The sequence below is a fragment of the Miniopterus schreibersii genome, assembly GCF_964146895.1.
Source record: "Miniopterus schreibersii genome assembly, chromosome: 14".
In the NCBI taxonomy this organism is placed as follows: Eukaryota; Metazoa; Chordata; class Mammalia; order Chiroptera; family Miniopteridae; genus Miniopterus; species Miniopterus schreibersii.
In genome coordinates, this window is record NC_138114.1 from 9825463 (window position 1) to 9840456 (window position 14994).

At 42.5% G+C, this 14994-nt stretch overlaps 1 pseudogene across 1 annotated transcript; it reads left to right on the forward strand.

The window, feature by feature from the left end:
- The first annotated feature begins 950 nt into the window (after positions 1 to 950).
- LOC308567257 (distal membrane-arm assembly complex protein 2 pseudogene) lies at positions 951 to 8110 on the forward strand (annotated as a pseudogene). The gene is made up of 2 exons: positions 951 to 1016; positions 7487 to 8110. The product of its transcript is annotated as a distal membrane-arm assembly complex protein 2 pseudogene (transcript).
- Positions 8111 to 14994: the final 6884 nt, after the last annotated feature.

The following is a 14994-nucleotide window of genomic DNA, read 5'->3' on the forward strand; positions in this document are numbered from 1 at the left end:
GGATTTTTAAAATATTTATAAATGTTTTCCATTAAACTTTGTGCACATCCAGTGCTTAATCTATGTGTTTATAAAACATAATCATACTATTTTAACTTGGGATTTTTAAAATATCTATAAATGCTTTGCTATTATAAATGTTATTATTAAATGTTAAATTCTGCGAACATCTCTGATTATTTTCTTATAAATGGATTTTGGTAGTGAAAATAGTGGATGTGGGTACAAACACTTCTAGTTTTAAGTATTCCTAAATAGCTTTTAGAAATGCTGAAACTAGCTTACATTTCAACAGTGAAATATTTTGCAATTCATTGTATGAAAATTTTACATACAATTTAAGTGTACATAATTCATGTATTTAATGATTTTGAAAATATTAGTTTGATATAATAGACAAATTACTATTTTTTTCTTTTAACTTCATTGTTCTGCATTTTTATTCAACATCTTTTAAATTCACAGTTAATAAACATCATCATTTTCTTATAAAAGACGAAGTAGTTCAAACCAAACTGAAAAATCAGTGAAGTTCCATGTGAAATGGCGCATCCTACATTTTAGGTCGCACTTTCCAAAGTCCACTAAGGTTTTACAGGAGACATCAGGCCAGGTGCCCCCCAGTCTGTCTGCACAAGACATCGCTGTTGTCCACGCAAATTCCATGCACATTTGTCTCCGTGAGTCAGACTCGCTGAGGCCCAGGGACAAAGCGAAAGGACAGACGTGTGTTCACTGCCGGCCGCCGGGCCGCCGGGCTGGGACCCTCGGGCGGTGGCTCTGCGGGTGGAGGGCTGCGACGTGGTCTGGGAAGTGGACAGGGCTCGTGGGAGCATTTTTGGAGCCCGAAGAGAGATGCCTGCAGAGCTCCTTATGCTTCTCATCAGCTGATTCCAGAACCACCTTCCTTTCCAAGCACGGCCTGAGGCCAAGGAAAGCCAGCCCCCGCGATGGGAGCCGGCTTTGGAGGAGCTGAGAGCCGGATGGATGCTTCCCAAGGAAGGGAAGCGGGCAAAGTGATTATTTGAGAGGTTTTTCGAGTTCACATGTTTAACACTTTTTATACTAATTTTGTGTTTTGGACCTGCCCCCCAGGCACTTTATAGCTCAAAAGTGCAAAGTACATGGAACGCTTGACACGGAAAAGGTGCCTGTGTGGGAAACCTTGATTTAGCCTCGTCAGCACAGCCCCCCCCCCCGAGGCTGTCCGCGCACAGGGGCCTGGGGTCTTTGTCCCCCCGCGAACACGCTCTGCCACCAGCTCCCGCCGAGGCCCAGGGCCCGCAGCGAGGTGCGCCGCGCCGGCCCCATCGGACCCTTGACACTCGCCTTGGCGCAGGGCTCCAGCGCCTGGCCGGGCTTTGGGCCAAGCTTCTGCGTCTTTTCCACGGCCTCTATCCCGCTCCTCTTTCCCACACACAATCCAGCCTTAACGTATTTCTTAAATAATTATTCTCAACAGCTGTCCGGTCGAGCTTAACGTAAGGATTGATTGTTTTACCCTCTCAGAGGCGCGCCATGACTCTGTGCAGCGATGTTACAATGGCCAACATGTGAAGGCGGCCCAAATGCCCACCAGTCGACGAGCGATTGAAAGGCTAGCGCTCATTTCCACAATGGAATACTACAGGGCCATAAAAAAGGGAAATCTTATCTTTTGTGACAGTGTGAACGGACCTGGAGAGTATTACTCTAAGTGAAATAAGCCAGCCAGAGAAACACAAATACCCTATGATCTCATATGGGAGCTCATGAACAAAATAGCCTGATGAACCAAAACCAACAGAGGCATAAATACAAGGAACAGACTGAGAGCTGTCGGTGGGGGGGGGAGGCTGCATGAAAGAAGGTGAAGGGATCAGCCAAAGAATATTTATGCATAACCCACAGACACAGACGACCGAGCGGTGATGCCAGGGCAAGGGAGCCTCGGGGCCGGGTGGAAGTGGGCAAAGGGAGAGGAAATGGGGACGTAACAGTGTCAACAACAAAAATAAAGACAAGAATATGCTTAAGTAATTAAGAAGTGTGAGCACAGCACTTTTTGGCTGTGTTGCTCTGGAGATTGTTATCCCCCGGGTGCACTTGCAGCCAGGCCCCGCCTTGGCCTGGGCGGGAGCGTGTAGGCCACCCCGAAGTTCTGGACCTCAGATGCCTCCCACGCAAGGGCCACAGGACTTCTCCCTCCCAGTCAGGGCTTTTTACCTCAACAGTTCTGCCTCTCACCACCTCCCTGCCCGTGTATAATCCATGCAGGAACTCGGATTTAATAAGGAGAGGGCAGGAAGGGGTTTTAGCTTTAATCACATTTTGCTTTGAACCACATCACTAACTTTCCCTAAATATATATCTTGGATTTAAAGGAACATGTGAAGGAATCTAAGAAATAGCAGGTAGGCATTTGGGTAGGTGAGTTGTAAAAATCAATGATCAAACCTCTTCCCTTTCTTCTCATTTAATTTAATTCCATTTGTAGGCACCTTTGCTTTAGATAATTTTACATAAGGATTTTCAAAAGGCCTCAACAACAAAACTCAGCAATAACTGGGACTTTCCTTAGATGACTTGACTTTAGAAGCCAATATACCCAACATATGCAAAATGTCTTTATTTTGAAGATATGTTACTAACACTCTGAAATTTGATATTCAACACACAGCAGTTGGTGGCAATAGAACTGGATGTGATTGCACATATCTGAGTGTTTTGCAGAACCTCTTCCCTGGGAACTTCTAGCTGAGATGCTGATGTTTCAGCAATGTTTTTCTACACACACAGTTGCAATTCTAAAAGGATTTAAAACCTAAATGTAACAATCTTTGCAAAATTCTATTTTGTCATTATTTTACTTAAAAAGTATCCACAATGCACTACTTGTGGAGGCAAATACAAAACAGTAGACACAATAGAGCCCAACTTTTTCTAGAATCTACATGATTTTAGGTTGTTGTTTTTTTGGAAAATGAAAGAGAAGTTATACTTGGAGCCAATGAAATACAATAGAAGGTGCTCATCTACATTTTATGTACTCAGTCTTAAATACATGTAGGCATTGTTGAAACACTAAATTTCTGCATAAATAATAACTACTAATACTATTCTTAAATCCTAGGATATTTAGGGACCAGTTCCAGCTTGCACATAATCAAACGTACCAGTAGGGTATAGGTTTTCCTCCCAGCGCTGTGGAAAGTTGTGTTTAATCTATACCTACATGTATTTAATCTTTGATCGAGTGTATAAAATAGGTTTTTCATTATCTACATTTTAAAAGTAAATAAGATTGTAGAGATTTAAAACTTAAGCAAGCACACACAACAAATATGATGGATGTTACAATGTTACTGGAAAGTACTGTATTGAATTCTCTGTTAAAATGAACGCAAATTACATGGGATGCCTTTTTCCCTCCCTGATCTCCCGTCAAGCAACTGGTAAAGCAATAGCAAAAAGCTTTCATTGATTAGTATATGCTGGGTGCTATGAAAGTACTTTCTTGCATTATACCATTTTTTAAAAAGCCTGCCTATGACACAAGCATCAAAACTTTTATGCTAAGTGAAATAAACCAGAGAAGGACAAGTATCACATGATCTCACTCATATGTGGAATCTAATGAACAAAATAAACTGATGAACAAAATAGATACAGAGACGTAGAAGCATGGAACAGACTGAGAAATTTCAGAGGGAAAAGGGTGGGGTGGGGTGGGAGAGAGGTTAACCCAAGAATTTATATGCCTATATGCATGACCCAAGGGCAGACAGTGCAGTGAAGGCCTGGGGACGGGGGCAGGAGAGGGGGGGAGGGGCCAATGGGGGGGAAAAAGGGGTATCTGTAATACTTTCAACAATAAAGATGAACTAAAAAAACCAAACCTTTTTGCCTGAAGCAGTCTTATTGAGGTAGTGTGATGCAGTGGGGTAGAAGCAGGGCTCATGCAGTTTCCCTCTGTGTGAAGCAGTGGAGGTGGGGAAGCAGGCAGAGAGCACCCCGAAAGCAGAGTGTTAGTACAGGACGCCTGGTTTAAAACGGTACGGCACTGACATGAGCATGGCTTGAATGGAGCAGATGGGGGAAAACACTGAATGGCTTAATTTCGCTGACTACTAAAAAAATGCAAATATCAAGAAAGAAGTTGCTGCTAGAATTCCATGTATTAATCCATCAATTCAATAAATGGTTATTAAGGCTTATGAACCTTACATCTGCTTTAGATTCTCTTGTGCATCTTTTGAATATAGAGTTGAATTTTAAAAACTTATTTACATGGAAAATGTATTTTAATACAAGATTGGAATTAAGTGAAAATGATATTAAGACACTATGTAAATTTGAAATATATAATGTGCCAAAATTTTCTCAGAAAAAGAAGAAAAGTTAGCAGGGCAAAAGCTATAAAAAAATTCTTTTTAATGATCATTATGCACTTAATTTCACAAGATTTAACAAAGTTGTGTGATCAGTGTGTCTGGTGGTGAAAATACTATAATTTCTGAATATCTTTTTGACTTATTGTGATAAAACTAAAATAAAATACATGTTATGTTTATATTGGGAAGTGGGTACACACAGGCATTTAGATTAATAGTACTGATTAATATACCTTTAACATGGAAATTTAATAATTTTAAATAGCATAATTCTTTAAAAATATAATTTAGCAATCTGAAATAATGTTTTAATAATATTAAAATCATCCAGAATTAATTTGTAAATTTGAAACCACAGTAAATTACAGATAACATACATCCATGTATCTACTGCAACAATAATAGATGTTGACTTTTTAATTTTTGTACCTTTAACTTTTAAATTAAATAAACAGAATTGTACAGATAAATCTGAAGCTTCACTTTTACTCTCTTTAGTTCCATCCCTTCCATTTTTTAACTCAAAAGCAAATATTGATATGCACTTGTTTTGCATAATTTTGCTCCATGTTTTATAACTGTTACTATATATTTTCAATCTATAAATAATATGTCTATGTGTGTTTTTATTTGTGGAATTTTTATAATTTCCCTTTTTTTGTTTAAACTTAAGTTTTTGTGATAAATTTAAGTTAATACAATAGTTAGGTTTCAATTATTTAAGTTGTTAGTCTATTCATTATGAGCATAGCACATTTATCTATTCCTTCACTGATATTATTTTTGCCAGTTAGAAGGATATTTACAATATGTTTTGCAAGATATACTTTATCAGGTTAAGGAACCAGAATATTTAAAATCATAAATGATTAAAAATTATTTTTAATCATTTTATATTGAATATACATACACTCACATATATACACACATACATATATATATATATTCAATCTTGGGCTTTTTAAATTATGTTAATCTATTATTGCTACCAAGGGAACCAGCAGTTAAGTAAAAAACAAATACCACTGCTGATCATTTTCAGTGTCATATAGCAAAAATTATTAGTAAGTACTAGTTTCCATAACAAATTTTCTAAAATAGGTTTTACTTTAAAAAACAATTAACGGCTTACTATAGATATTATTTACATACTATAAAGTTTACCCATTTTTCAGTGTTTGTAATCCTTTTTGATATCTTTACAGAGTAGTGTGCTCACCACCACAATTATTTTAGGTCATTTGTATCCCCTCAAGAGTAATCTTGTACCCATCAACACTTTAATTTGTTAAAATTAAACAAGTTCTTTTTCTTCCATCCATAAAATTCCCAGCCAGCTTTAAACGGCCACTAATACACTTCCTCTTCTTATAGATCTGTTTGTTCTGGAGATTTCATATCAAGAAGGTCACATCATGTGCAACATTTGTGGCTGGCTGCTTTAGCCAAGCAGAATGTTGTGTGTGTAGATACATTCGTGTTGCCGCATGTATCAGTTCTTCATTCTCTGCTGTTACCAAGCAAAGTCACTGATGTGCATTCCGCATGCTAAGTGTTCACTCATTCACTGTCAGATACTTGGTTGTCTTCACCTTTTGTCTGCTGCGAGCCAGGTTGCTAGGAGCATTTGTGTCTCAGTTTCATGTGGACATGTATCTTCCCTTCTCTTGAGTGGAGACAGGAGTGACATTGGGCCGTAGGGCAACGCCATGCTTCACATTTTGATGGACGGCCAACCTGTTTTCCAAATGGCTGCATTATTTTACATTCCCCCCAGCAACGTATGAGAAAGTGCCAATTTCTCCCCACCCTTGTCAAAACCTTTTTATTATAGCCATCCCGGTGCTTATGAAGTGCTATCTAATGACTGATGGCACTGAGAACTTTTCATGGGCTTATTTGTCATATTTTAACCTTCTTTTGAGAAACGTTTATTCAGATCTTTTGCCCATTTTAAATTAAATTATTTGTCTATTATTAAATTATAAGACTTTGAAAAATAAATATATTCTGGAAGCAATTATCTTATCAGATATATAATTTGCAAATAGATAATTTTCCCATTCTGTGGGTTGTCATTTTACTTTCTTGATGGCATGCTTTGAAGCAGAAATGTTTTTTATTTTGATTAAGTCCAATTTATCAATCTTATAACTTCTGCTTTTGGTGTCATAACTAAGATAGCCTTGTCTAATACAAGATGATGGTTTACTCCTGTATTTTCTTCTGAAACTTCTATAGCTTTACTCTTACATTTAGGTCTCTGATGGACTTTGATTTAATTTTTGTGTATGATGTAAGAGAGGGGATCAAATTAATCTTTTGTATGAAGACAGCCATTTGTATGTAGACAGCTATAAAATAAATTTTTCTGCATCTTAACATCCTATGCTCTTTCTGTGATTATTATATATACATATATATATATATATTTAAATCTTAATGAGGTTAATTACATTGATATTTTCTGGTATTGTATTTCTACTTCTGTTATAAATTCAACGAGGTCATTTTTATTATTTATGTTCTCCTAAAAACTGTCCTATTCAATTATATTGTCAAACACATTGAAATATATTTGTATTCCAAGTTCAATATAATGTTCACTCTATATAATTTTTTATCCCATTTTCATTCACAGTGTTCTTTCTAATTTCACTTCTCTCTCCTCAGTCTTTCTCAATGCTTATACATCTTTTAGTCTTCTTCAAACACCCATTTTCAGGTTTGTGTATCACTCCTTTTTTAATTTGTATGATTTCTTAAGTTTTTATAATTTCATATTTAAAATTTTTTATTATTTTATATTACACGTTCTCTTTTCTTTATTATTTCCTTTATACATTTCGAAGTGGAGGTAGTGGGTGATGAATGTAACTCTTTTAGCTGTTTCCTTTTTTCTTATTAACTGAATTAATGCTGAAATTCATATGTATTGCTTCAGGCGCGAGTGACAAGTTTTTAGCACACGGTACTTGGTTACTACTTACAGTGGATTGTGTTATAACTCCCATTCCACTTTACTCTTAAACGGTGGGATAATTAAGGCACACTTCTTAGTTCCACACTATGTAAGATCTGGATGATCGCCCCTTCGGGTTATGTGATCTCAGCGAGATGGAGCCCCAGGGCATCCCGCATCTGGTGGCCCCACATGGAACCGGGGGGCAGGGCACCCGCGGCCTGAGCGGGGCGGTGGTCCCGAGGGCAGCCAGGGGAAGGGGAAGGGGAAGGCGCTGCTCAAGCTCCTCGCTGACCGCGGCTAGGACGTGGAGGCTCTGGGAGAGTACAGGCCCCAAAGGCAGATGTCAAAGCGCACAAGGGAAGTCGGTTCCCGGCAGAGAGTGGCTTCGGTCCCCTGGGCGTGGCCACTCCTCTCCCCAGTTGCTGAATTTCCAGGCAGTACCTAGAGAGGCTGTGATGCCAGCGACTGTGTCATCAACTGCGAAGCCCTGGACAACCTCTTGGCCCTGAAGGGGCTGTAGTCCCTGTTGCTGCAGCGCTGTCCCCATGTGGATGGCTGGTGTCTCAGTCGCCTCCACCAGCTGGCCAGCTCCTTACAGGAGCTCTCGCTGGCTGGTTGCCCCCAAATCTCCAAACGGGGGCCTCGCCTGCCTCTACCCCCCCAGAACCTCCGCAGGCTGGACATCTCAGACCTCCCTGACCTGTCCACCCCAGGCCTCACTCAGAGCTTGGTGGAGGAGATGCTCTGGGGACCGAGTGGGCCCAGGGTCTGAAGTCGGAGCAGGAGGAGCAGTCTCGGGACACAGCCAGCTCTGTCCATCCCTCCCTAGCCACGGCCTGTCCCCATCCAGCTGGATCTCAGGGGGCTGTGCTGAGTGCCTGACAGTTCTTCTTCTGGCTTCCAGTTGGGCTCATTCGCTGTGGGCGTTGGGGTGGGATGAGGGGTGTGGCACTGACAGATTACGGGAAGGAGAGCTTGTGGTCCTCACCTCATGGGTGCCCTGGCTGGCTGCACTCTGGACTGAAGGTCACAGCTCCTGTCATCCTGTCCGGCAGCCCTTGCCACACACTTCAAGTTCTAGTAACCTCCTCCTGCCTCTCCAGGCCCAGGCAGGGAAAGACTCTCGGCTGCAGGTAGCCCCAGAAAGGTGCCTCCTCCCTTGTGGCCTCCCCACTGTGCCCACTACTCAAGAGACTGCTCTCAAATTAACCTCATTTAGGTTTGCTTCGTTTCCTGCCGGGGCCTTGCTGATACAGAGGTGCTCCTGGCTTCCAGAGGGATGGTTCTTCCGTGAGGAACTAGTCAGCTCCCCCAGGCAGGGTACAGCACCCCCGGCCCACACTCACTAAACCAGTAGCACCCAGGTCCTAGGGTGTTCCGGCTTATTGGTTTGACTCAGCTCCAAATTCAACTTAACTGCACTGTAAAAACTTCTGCACTGTAAAAACTGATCTGGGCCTTTGGAATATGTTCCTTTGCTAACTGGCGGAAGCCTTGACAGTGGAAGGCACTCGAGAGACTTTGCAGGAGGCAAGGCTGTGCTCCTGGCTCCTGTTCAGGTGTGCCCAGGTGTGCGGCTCCTGCCTCCGGGTGGCCTCTCCCTCCCCGGGGCCAGCAGCCCCCTGGCGCCCTGCCCCTCCCTGCCTGGCCCCACCTGACAGTTTCCTAGAGTGCTTCCCCTGAGGCACCTCCTGTGCCTGACCCCACCACACCCCAGGCGTGACTGCCAGTAAATTCCAAGGCAACTTACCAGTGACGCCCTTGTCACTCCAATTCACAGTTGAAATCATTAATTATTTATGTTAAACTTTCCCTGTTCAAATTATATTTAAAAAAAAAAAGATTTAGATTCTTATTTAATTGAAGATTTATTTATTTATTTATTTTATTACTTTTTAAATTACAGTTTACGTGCAATAGTACTTTGCATTAGTTTCACAGTGGTCAGACAGTCACATGCTTCACAAAGTGCTCCCTGCCCCCTGATATTTTCAGTACCCACCTGGCACCATATATAGTTATTGAAACGTTATTTTTAATCAAAATGAAATAAAAACGAACAGTTCTAAAATTTATTTTGAAAAATAAACGATCTAGCATAATCATACAGGGTGGGCAAAAGTAGATTTACAGTTGTTGGTACGGAAAATAATACAATAATAAATAATGATACAAGAATAAACTGTTTTCAGGACTCAGTTTTAAACCTACTTTTGCCCCACCCGTATTTTAAAGGAACAATATAATAAAGTAGCCAAGACAATGCTAGTTCTTTGAAACTGGCTTCACAGTATTCCATGTGTACGTGCACCACAGCTTTAAGGAACTCCTACGCATACGTGCACAACCCATGGACACAGACACAGTGTGGCTGGTGAAGGCCTGGGGTGGGGAGGCTGGAGCAGGGTGCAGGGGGTCAGCGGGGTGAAAAAAGGGAACTTTTGTAATACTTTCAACAATGAGGATAAATTATTTTAAATATATAAAATAAAATTTCTCCTGACATTAAACTTTAGTCCCAAATTTCGAAGGCACATTTAAAATATAAGTAACTTTTAAATGTATTTTTCTTCAAAATTCCTCACAGGTGACTGTTCACCCACTAACTGTGGGTAAAGACACCCTGAAAAGCTTCTAACTCTGAGTTTCATTCTCTATTTGGGCTGCTGATGGCTGATAGCTTCATTTTTAATTTTTGTCCCTCTCAGTTTGTTTTAATAAGAATAATTCGTTCCGAGTGAACTCGGTGCTCGGGTAACTGGAGAAACGCTGCTTCAGACAGGCTGGCGGCTGCCCTGTGCCTTGGTGGATGGGCAGGGTCACCTTGAAACACTTCAGTGTCTTTATGCGTCGGGCGGAGAACTGAAGCCATAATCCACCTGAGAAAGGCACTTCAGAGCGAACACTGCAGCACTTTCCTAAGGAATGACACACATAAAAGTTAATTTTTTAAATCCAGAGCCCCGCTAGCATTCTCCTTTGCCTCCACGCGTGCCTGTCGTCTTGGGTTGCAGAAGCTGTTTAAAGGCCTGCTGGTTTTTCTTGCTCTGACTATTTTTGCAGAAGGAGAAACGTGTTTACCTAGAGTGCGTTTAGGGCAGCGATTCTCAGCCAGGACGCGCAGTGGGCCCCAGGGGGCTTGGTGCACAGCCCAGAGGCCTGGTCTCCGCTCCATAGGTTCGGATGTAATTGGGCTGGGATGTGGCCTGGACAGTGGGAATGTCAAAAACTTCCCCGGGGGGATTTCTTTTCCTTTTTATTGAATTTATTGGGGTGACACTGGTTAACAAAATATACCGGTTTCAAGGGTACAATTCCACAACATATCATCTGTACGCTGTATTGTGTGTCCACCGCCCCAAGTGAGGTCCCCTTCCATCACCATTACCCCCCATGCCCTCCCCCGCCTCCCCCACCTCCCTTCCCCCTCCGGCAATCACCACCCTGCCCTCCTCGCCCATGGTCCCTGAGTTTTCTCTCTCTCTCTTTTTTGGTTTTGCTCAATCCCTCCCTCCCCGACAGCGTCGGCCTGCTCTCTATGTATGAGCCTGTCAGGATTGTGCTTGTTAGTTCACTTTGTTTGTTAGATCCCACGTGTGAGCGACATCAGACGGTGCTTGTCTTTCTCTGACTGGCTTATTTCACTTAGCATAATGCTCTCCGTTCCCGGGGGGATTTTAACGTGCAGCTAAAGCTGAGAGCTACGGATGGAATCAGCCGGGAGTGCAGGTAAATTCTATGTAACTTTGATATTGTTTAAACCTTTTACATTATGTATGTAACGTGAAAGTTATATCCTGTTATATCTGGATTTCCATCTCTTGTGCAGCCAGTCAATTCCCTTTTGCCAAAAGTGGTTTTAGCTGTGCTTCTGTCGATTACAAATCAAAGAGTCCTGAGCAATAACAACACTCAGGTTGTAATCCGTCCTGAGTCTGCGACTTGCCTCTGACCCCGGGAGTTTATATGTAGCCATTCCTGCGAAACGACAGTAACATTACCAGCACATTAGAGACAGGATGAGAAAACCCCTGCCTGGTGCCTCGGAGGTAATTACAGAACAGAGCAGCCTTCGGAAATGAGTTCCCTTCCCCTTCCCCCCCACTCCGCTCCACCCACCCCACCTGGAAAGAAGTGAGCCAGAGGCACCCAGCAAAGGGCCTGCAGTCGCTGTGTCTGTTCTAGTTTGGGATCCCAAACAGATTCACCTAAATCAAGCAATCCCTGCACTGTAAAGAAGCAAGTCTTTCCGATAACTTTCCTTGCCTGGAAACCCGTTCATTCCCCTCTCTCTGAATAACGACACACCTTTACTTAATGTCCCCAGTAATGTGCACAACCTGAGTGACACAACCTGCTCCCCACGCCCCCGGTTCAGAACCAAGAAGTAAACCCCAGCAAAGTGTTAAAACAGCCTCAGAAGTCAGACAATGTGACAGTCAACAGAAAATAAAAGCCCATTTCGTGTTACTCAATTTCAGCCATCTCTGCACACATCTGAGGAAGCCAGGGCCTCCTGTGGACAGTTCAGTGGGCTATTTCCCTGCGGAAGAAAGTGATAATGAAACGGATGCCATTAAGTGTTCAGAGGCCACATCAGAATATATTACGTGTGACAGGTCCCGCTGCACTCAGAATGTTCCACATTATAGATAAAAATCCTCCTGTCCGCGTCCTAAAGTCGTTCCTTGCTGTAAAATTATTATCTGTGTAATTTTATGTTGCAGACTCCTGCCTCGTTCTGTGTGCCTTTGCCTCCTGCCTCCGCTTCGGTGAGGGTGACAGATTTATATCCTCACTTCGAGCTCGGAGACAGCAGAGAGAATTGGATAAACACACCAGGGGCCCGACAAGGCCGTGGAGTGTGTCACTCGGCTCCTGTCCACTGCCTCCTATTACAGAGACGCACTCGTCCTTGGGAAAGTATCTGTTTATTTCCTACTTTTGGATGCCTCGGTGTCTTTATGCACTTTATTGCCAAAGTTCCAGCAGATAAGCCAATGAAAACACCAAGGCTTTGGAGTCTCAGAAAACACATGAACTTTTCAATTAACGTGAGATGTCGTTTTTTTCGCATACAAATATAAACACCTGGTATATAAACTGTGCTCTTTGCCCACTGATCTTTAGAAGAAAGTGTGTGATCCCTGGGGTGAGTCGATAGCTTTGTTCAAGTCCAGTTTCTGCTAACTAATCATATTTGTCCGGTGAAATTTAATTTATCCCTCTTATCACTGTGTCTCCACCTTTTGTGAAATCGGAATAATAATAGCACATAACCCATCCTTGGTTTAAGGGAGAAATGAGATAACGCATGTGAAATTAAATCCAAAGCAGTTTTGCAAATGCCATCTTCTGGAGTTAAATCAACCCAAGAAAACGTCCCAGAGGAATTATCGGTATCGTCTCTGGAATAACAGTCCTAACAAGACAAGTGTCAAAGTGCTTCCTCTTTGGGGGAGGAAAGGGAAGTTAAACCACATAATTAGGCATCCATGTGTTCCTCACCACTCAGAGTCTCACTTTCTGCTGGCATTTGAATGGCCTAAGAACACTGCTAAATTGCTAATGGCAGAGACGGATTGAGGTAATTGCAGTAAAAACACCTGCTCATCCCTCTGCACTTTGAGACTGTGACAGAGCTCTTACTCATAATGATCCCAGAATCAAAAAGCAACGTCCCATATATCCATCAGCTACAATTCCTACTTGGCATGGAGTTAACCGAGGAAATTCTTGAGACTCTAAGTAACGATTTTCAAATTGATTCCATGCAGGCTTGACAGTCTGCAACGTGGGGCATTAGAAAGCCGGAGCGATGCTTTTAAGGTGCAGACACTGAGCGTGTTCTACACCCTGTAGAGGCTCTCACACAGAACCCGATTCTTGCAAATGACATCCATCTGGCTTCATTCTCTCTCCTCAAGCCACTGTTCCCACACCCCTTCATGCTAGGCTGGTCTCTCCAAAGTTTCGTGATGTCAGGGCCTCCGGGGAGTATGTAAAGCGAGGCTTTTTGTCACGCCGGCCTGTGTTTTGGTGCCTCCAACACTGGGCTTTCCTGGTGGGAAGAGGCTAAGTGCTGCTGAAGCGGCCTGTGAGAGCCGCACGCTCTATCTCACTGTGAGGGGACCATCTCCTGCGACAGACGGGACTAGATGAGCCACCTTCTGCTTTTCTTCCCCTGGGTGGCTGTCGGGAAGGTCGTTTGGGCCGCTCTGGCTTTCAATGGCAAGCGACTCTCCCTTACATGCCACGGCAGTTGTCACTGAATTCATGAGCTTTTCTTATGTCATAATTTTAATGATTCTCACGCTGCAAAAGCCAGGGATTTGGACGTTGAGCCATTTCATGACAGTCCAAGCTGGGCAGTCATTTGTAAAACAGGGATGGCTGTGGGAGTTGCACAATATGAATCAGAAAAGCAGAGCTCTTGGGTTAATATTTTAAAGCTTGTCATAAATAAAATAAAAGCAGTTCAAACAAAATACAAGTATAACAATAGCAGTTGAAATATATCTATGTCTGTTATATATTTATTTATATTATTACTAGAGAGGTGATAAAGTATATTGAATCCATGAAATAAGAAACTATAAAACAGTAAAATAAAATGTAATAAGAAAGAGTTGTTGCAAAAATTTATACACAGTTTTTTCTTAATTCAATGGAAAGATTGAAAGATCAGAAAAAAAAATCCCATAGATATTAGATAAAACCAAAATATGTTCCACAACTGACTAACAGGAGGTTCACAAAGTGAAGAAGAAAAGGTAGGGAATTTAAAAAATAACACTGGACAACTTTTCAGTAATAAAAATGCAAGAGTATTGTGAAAGACTCACAAATTGTCCAGCTTGATAAGTGTAAAAACAGCACCTAAGGCATGTCATCATATTTCAGGCCCCTGACTACACAGAGATGCCCTCCAGCAGTCCCAGCATGGGAAAGAAAAGGGGGCAGACTTCTCAGAGGACTAACTGTAAAGCTGCATGAATTTCCTGGGATGCTGGAACTGAGATGATGGCCTTTAATATTCTAGGTGAAAATAATTTCCAACCTAGAATTAGAATTGTTTTAAAAACTGATGATGAAAATATGAATCTGTTCTTCCTCAAGACGTTAGCAGAGAATATATTCTTGCCAAAGCAAGGAAAACGCCAAGACAATGAAAGTGATGGGACTGGCTGGTCGAGGCTGGGCTCAGCAGGCCGACTCTGCTCCACGCTCTGGGCCGGGTGTCCTCTGGAGCTCGGGGCCAAGGGAGAGCAGGTTGCAGGGAGAGCAAACCAGAGGACGGTCTCCTCGTGCTCAAACACTGCTGTGCAAGGAGGAAAAAACCCATCAGGAAACAAGCCTCAGGCCTTTGTTCATCAGGTCCACTAACCTCCTGTTGACCCAGTAGTTCTCCACAGGGTTAATTGTATCCCCTGCCCTGGGGACATTTTACAAAATCTGGAGACATTTTTGATGGTTGCAACTTGGAGGGACGCAGGGGTACCATCGGCTTCTAGTGGGTAGAGTCTATAGATACCATCAGCCCTCCACAACAAAGGATTGTCCAGTCCACAGGTCAATTTAGGGCTTATGCTGAGGATCCCTGCATTAACCTAGTCAAGTCCCATGGACAAGCCCAAGGTCAAAGGGTTAGGAAAG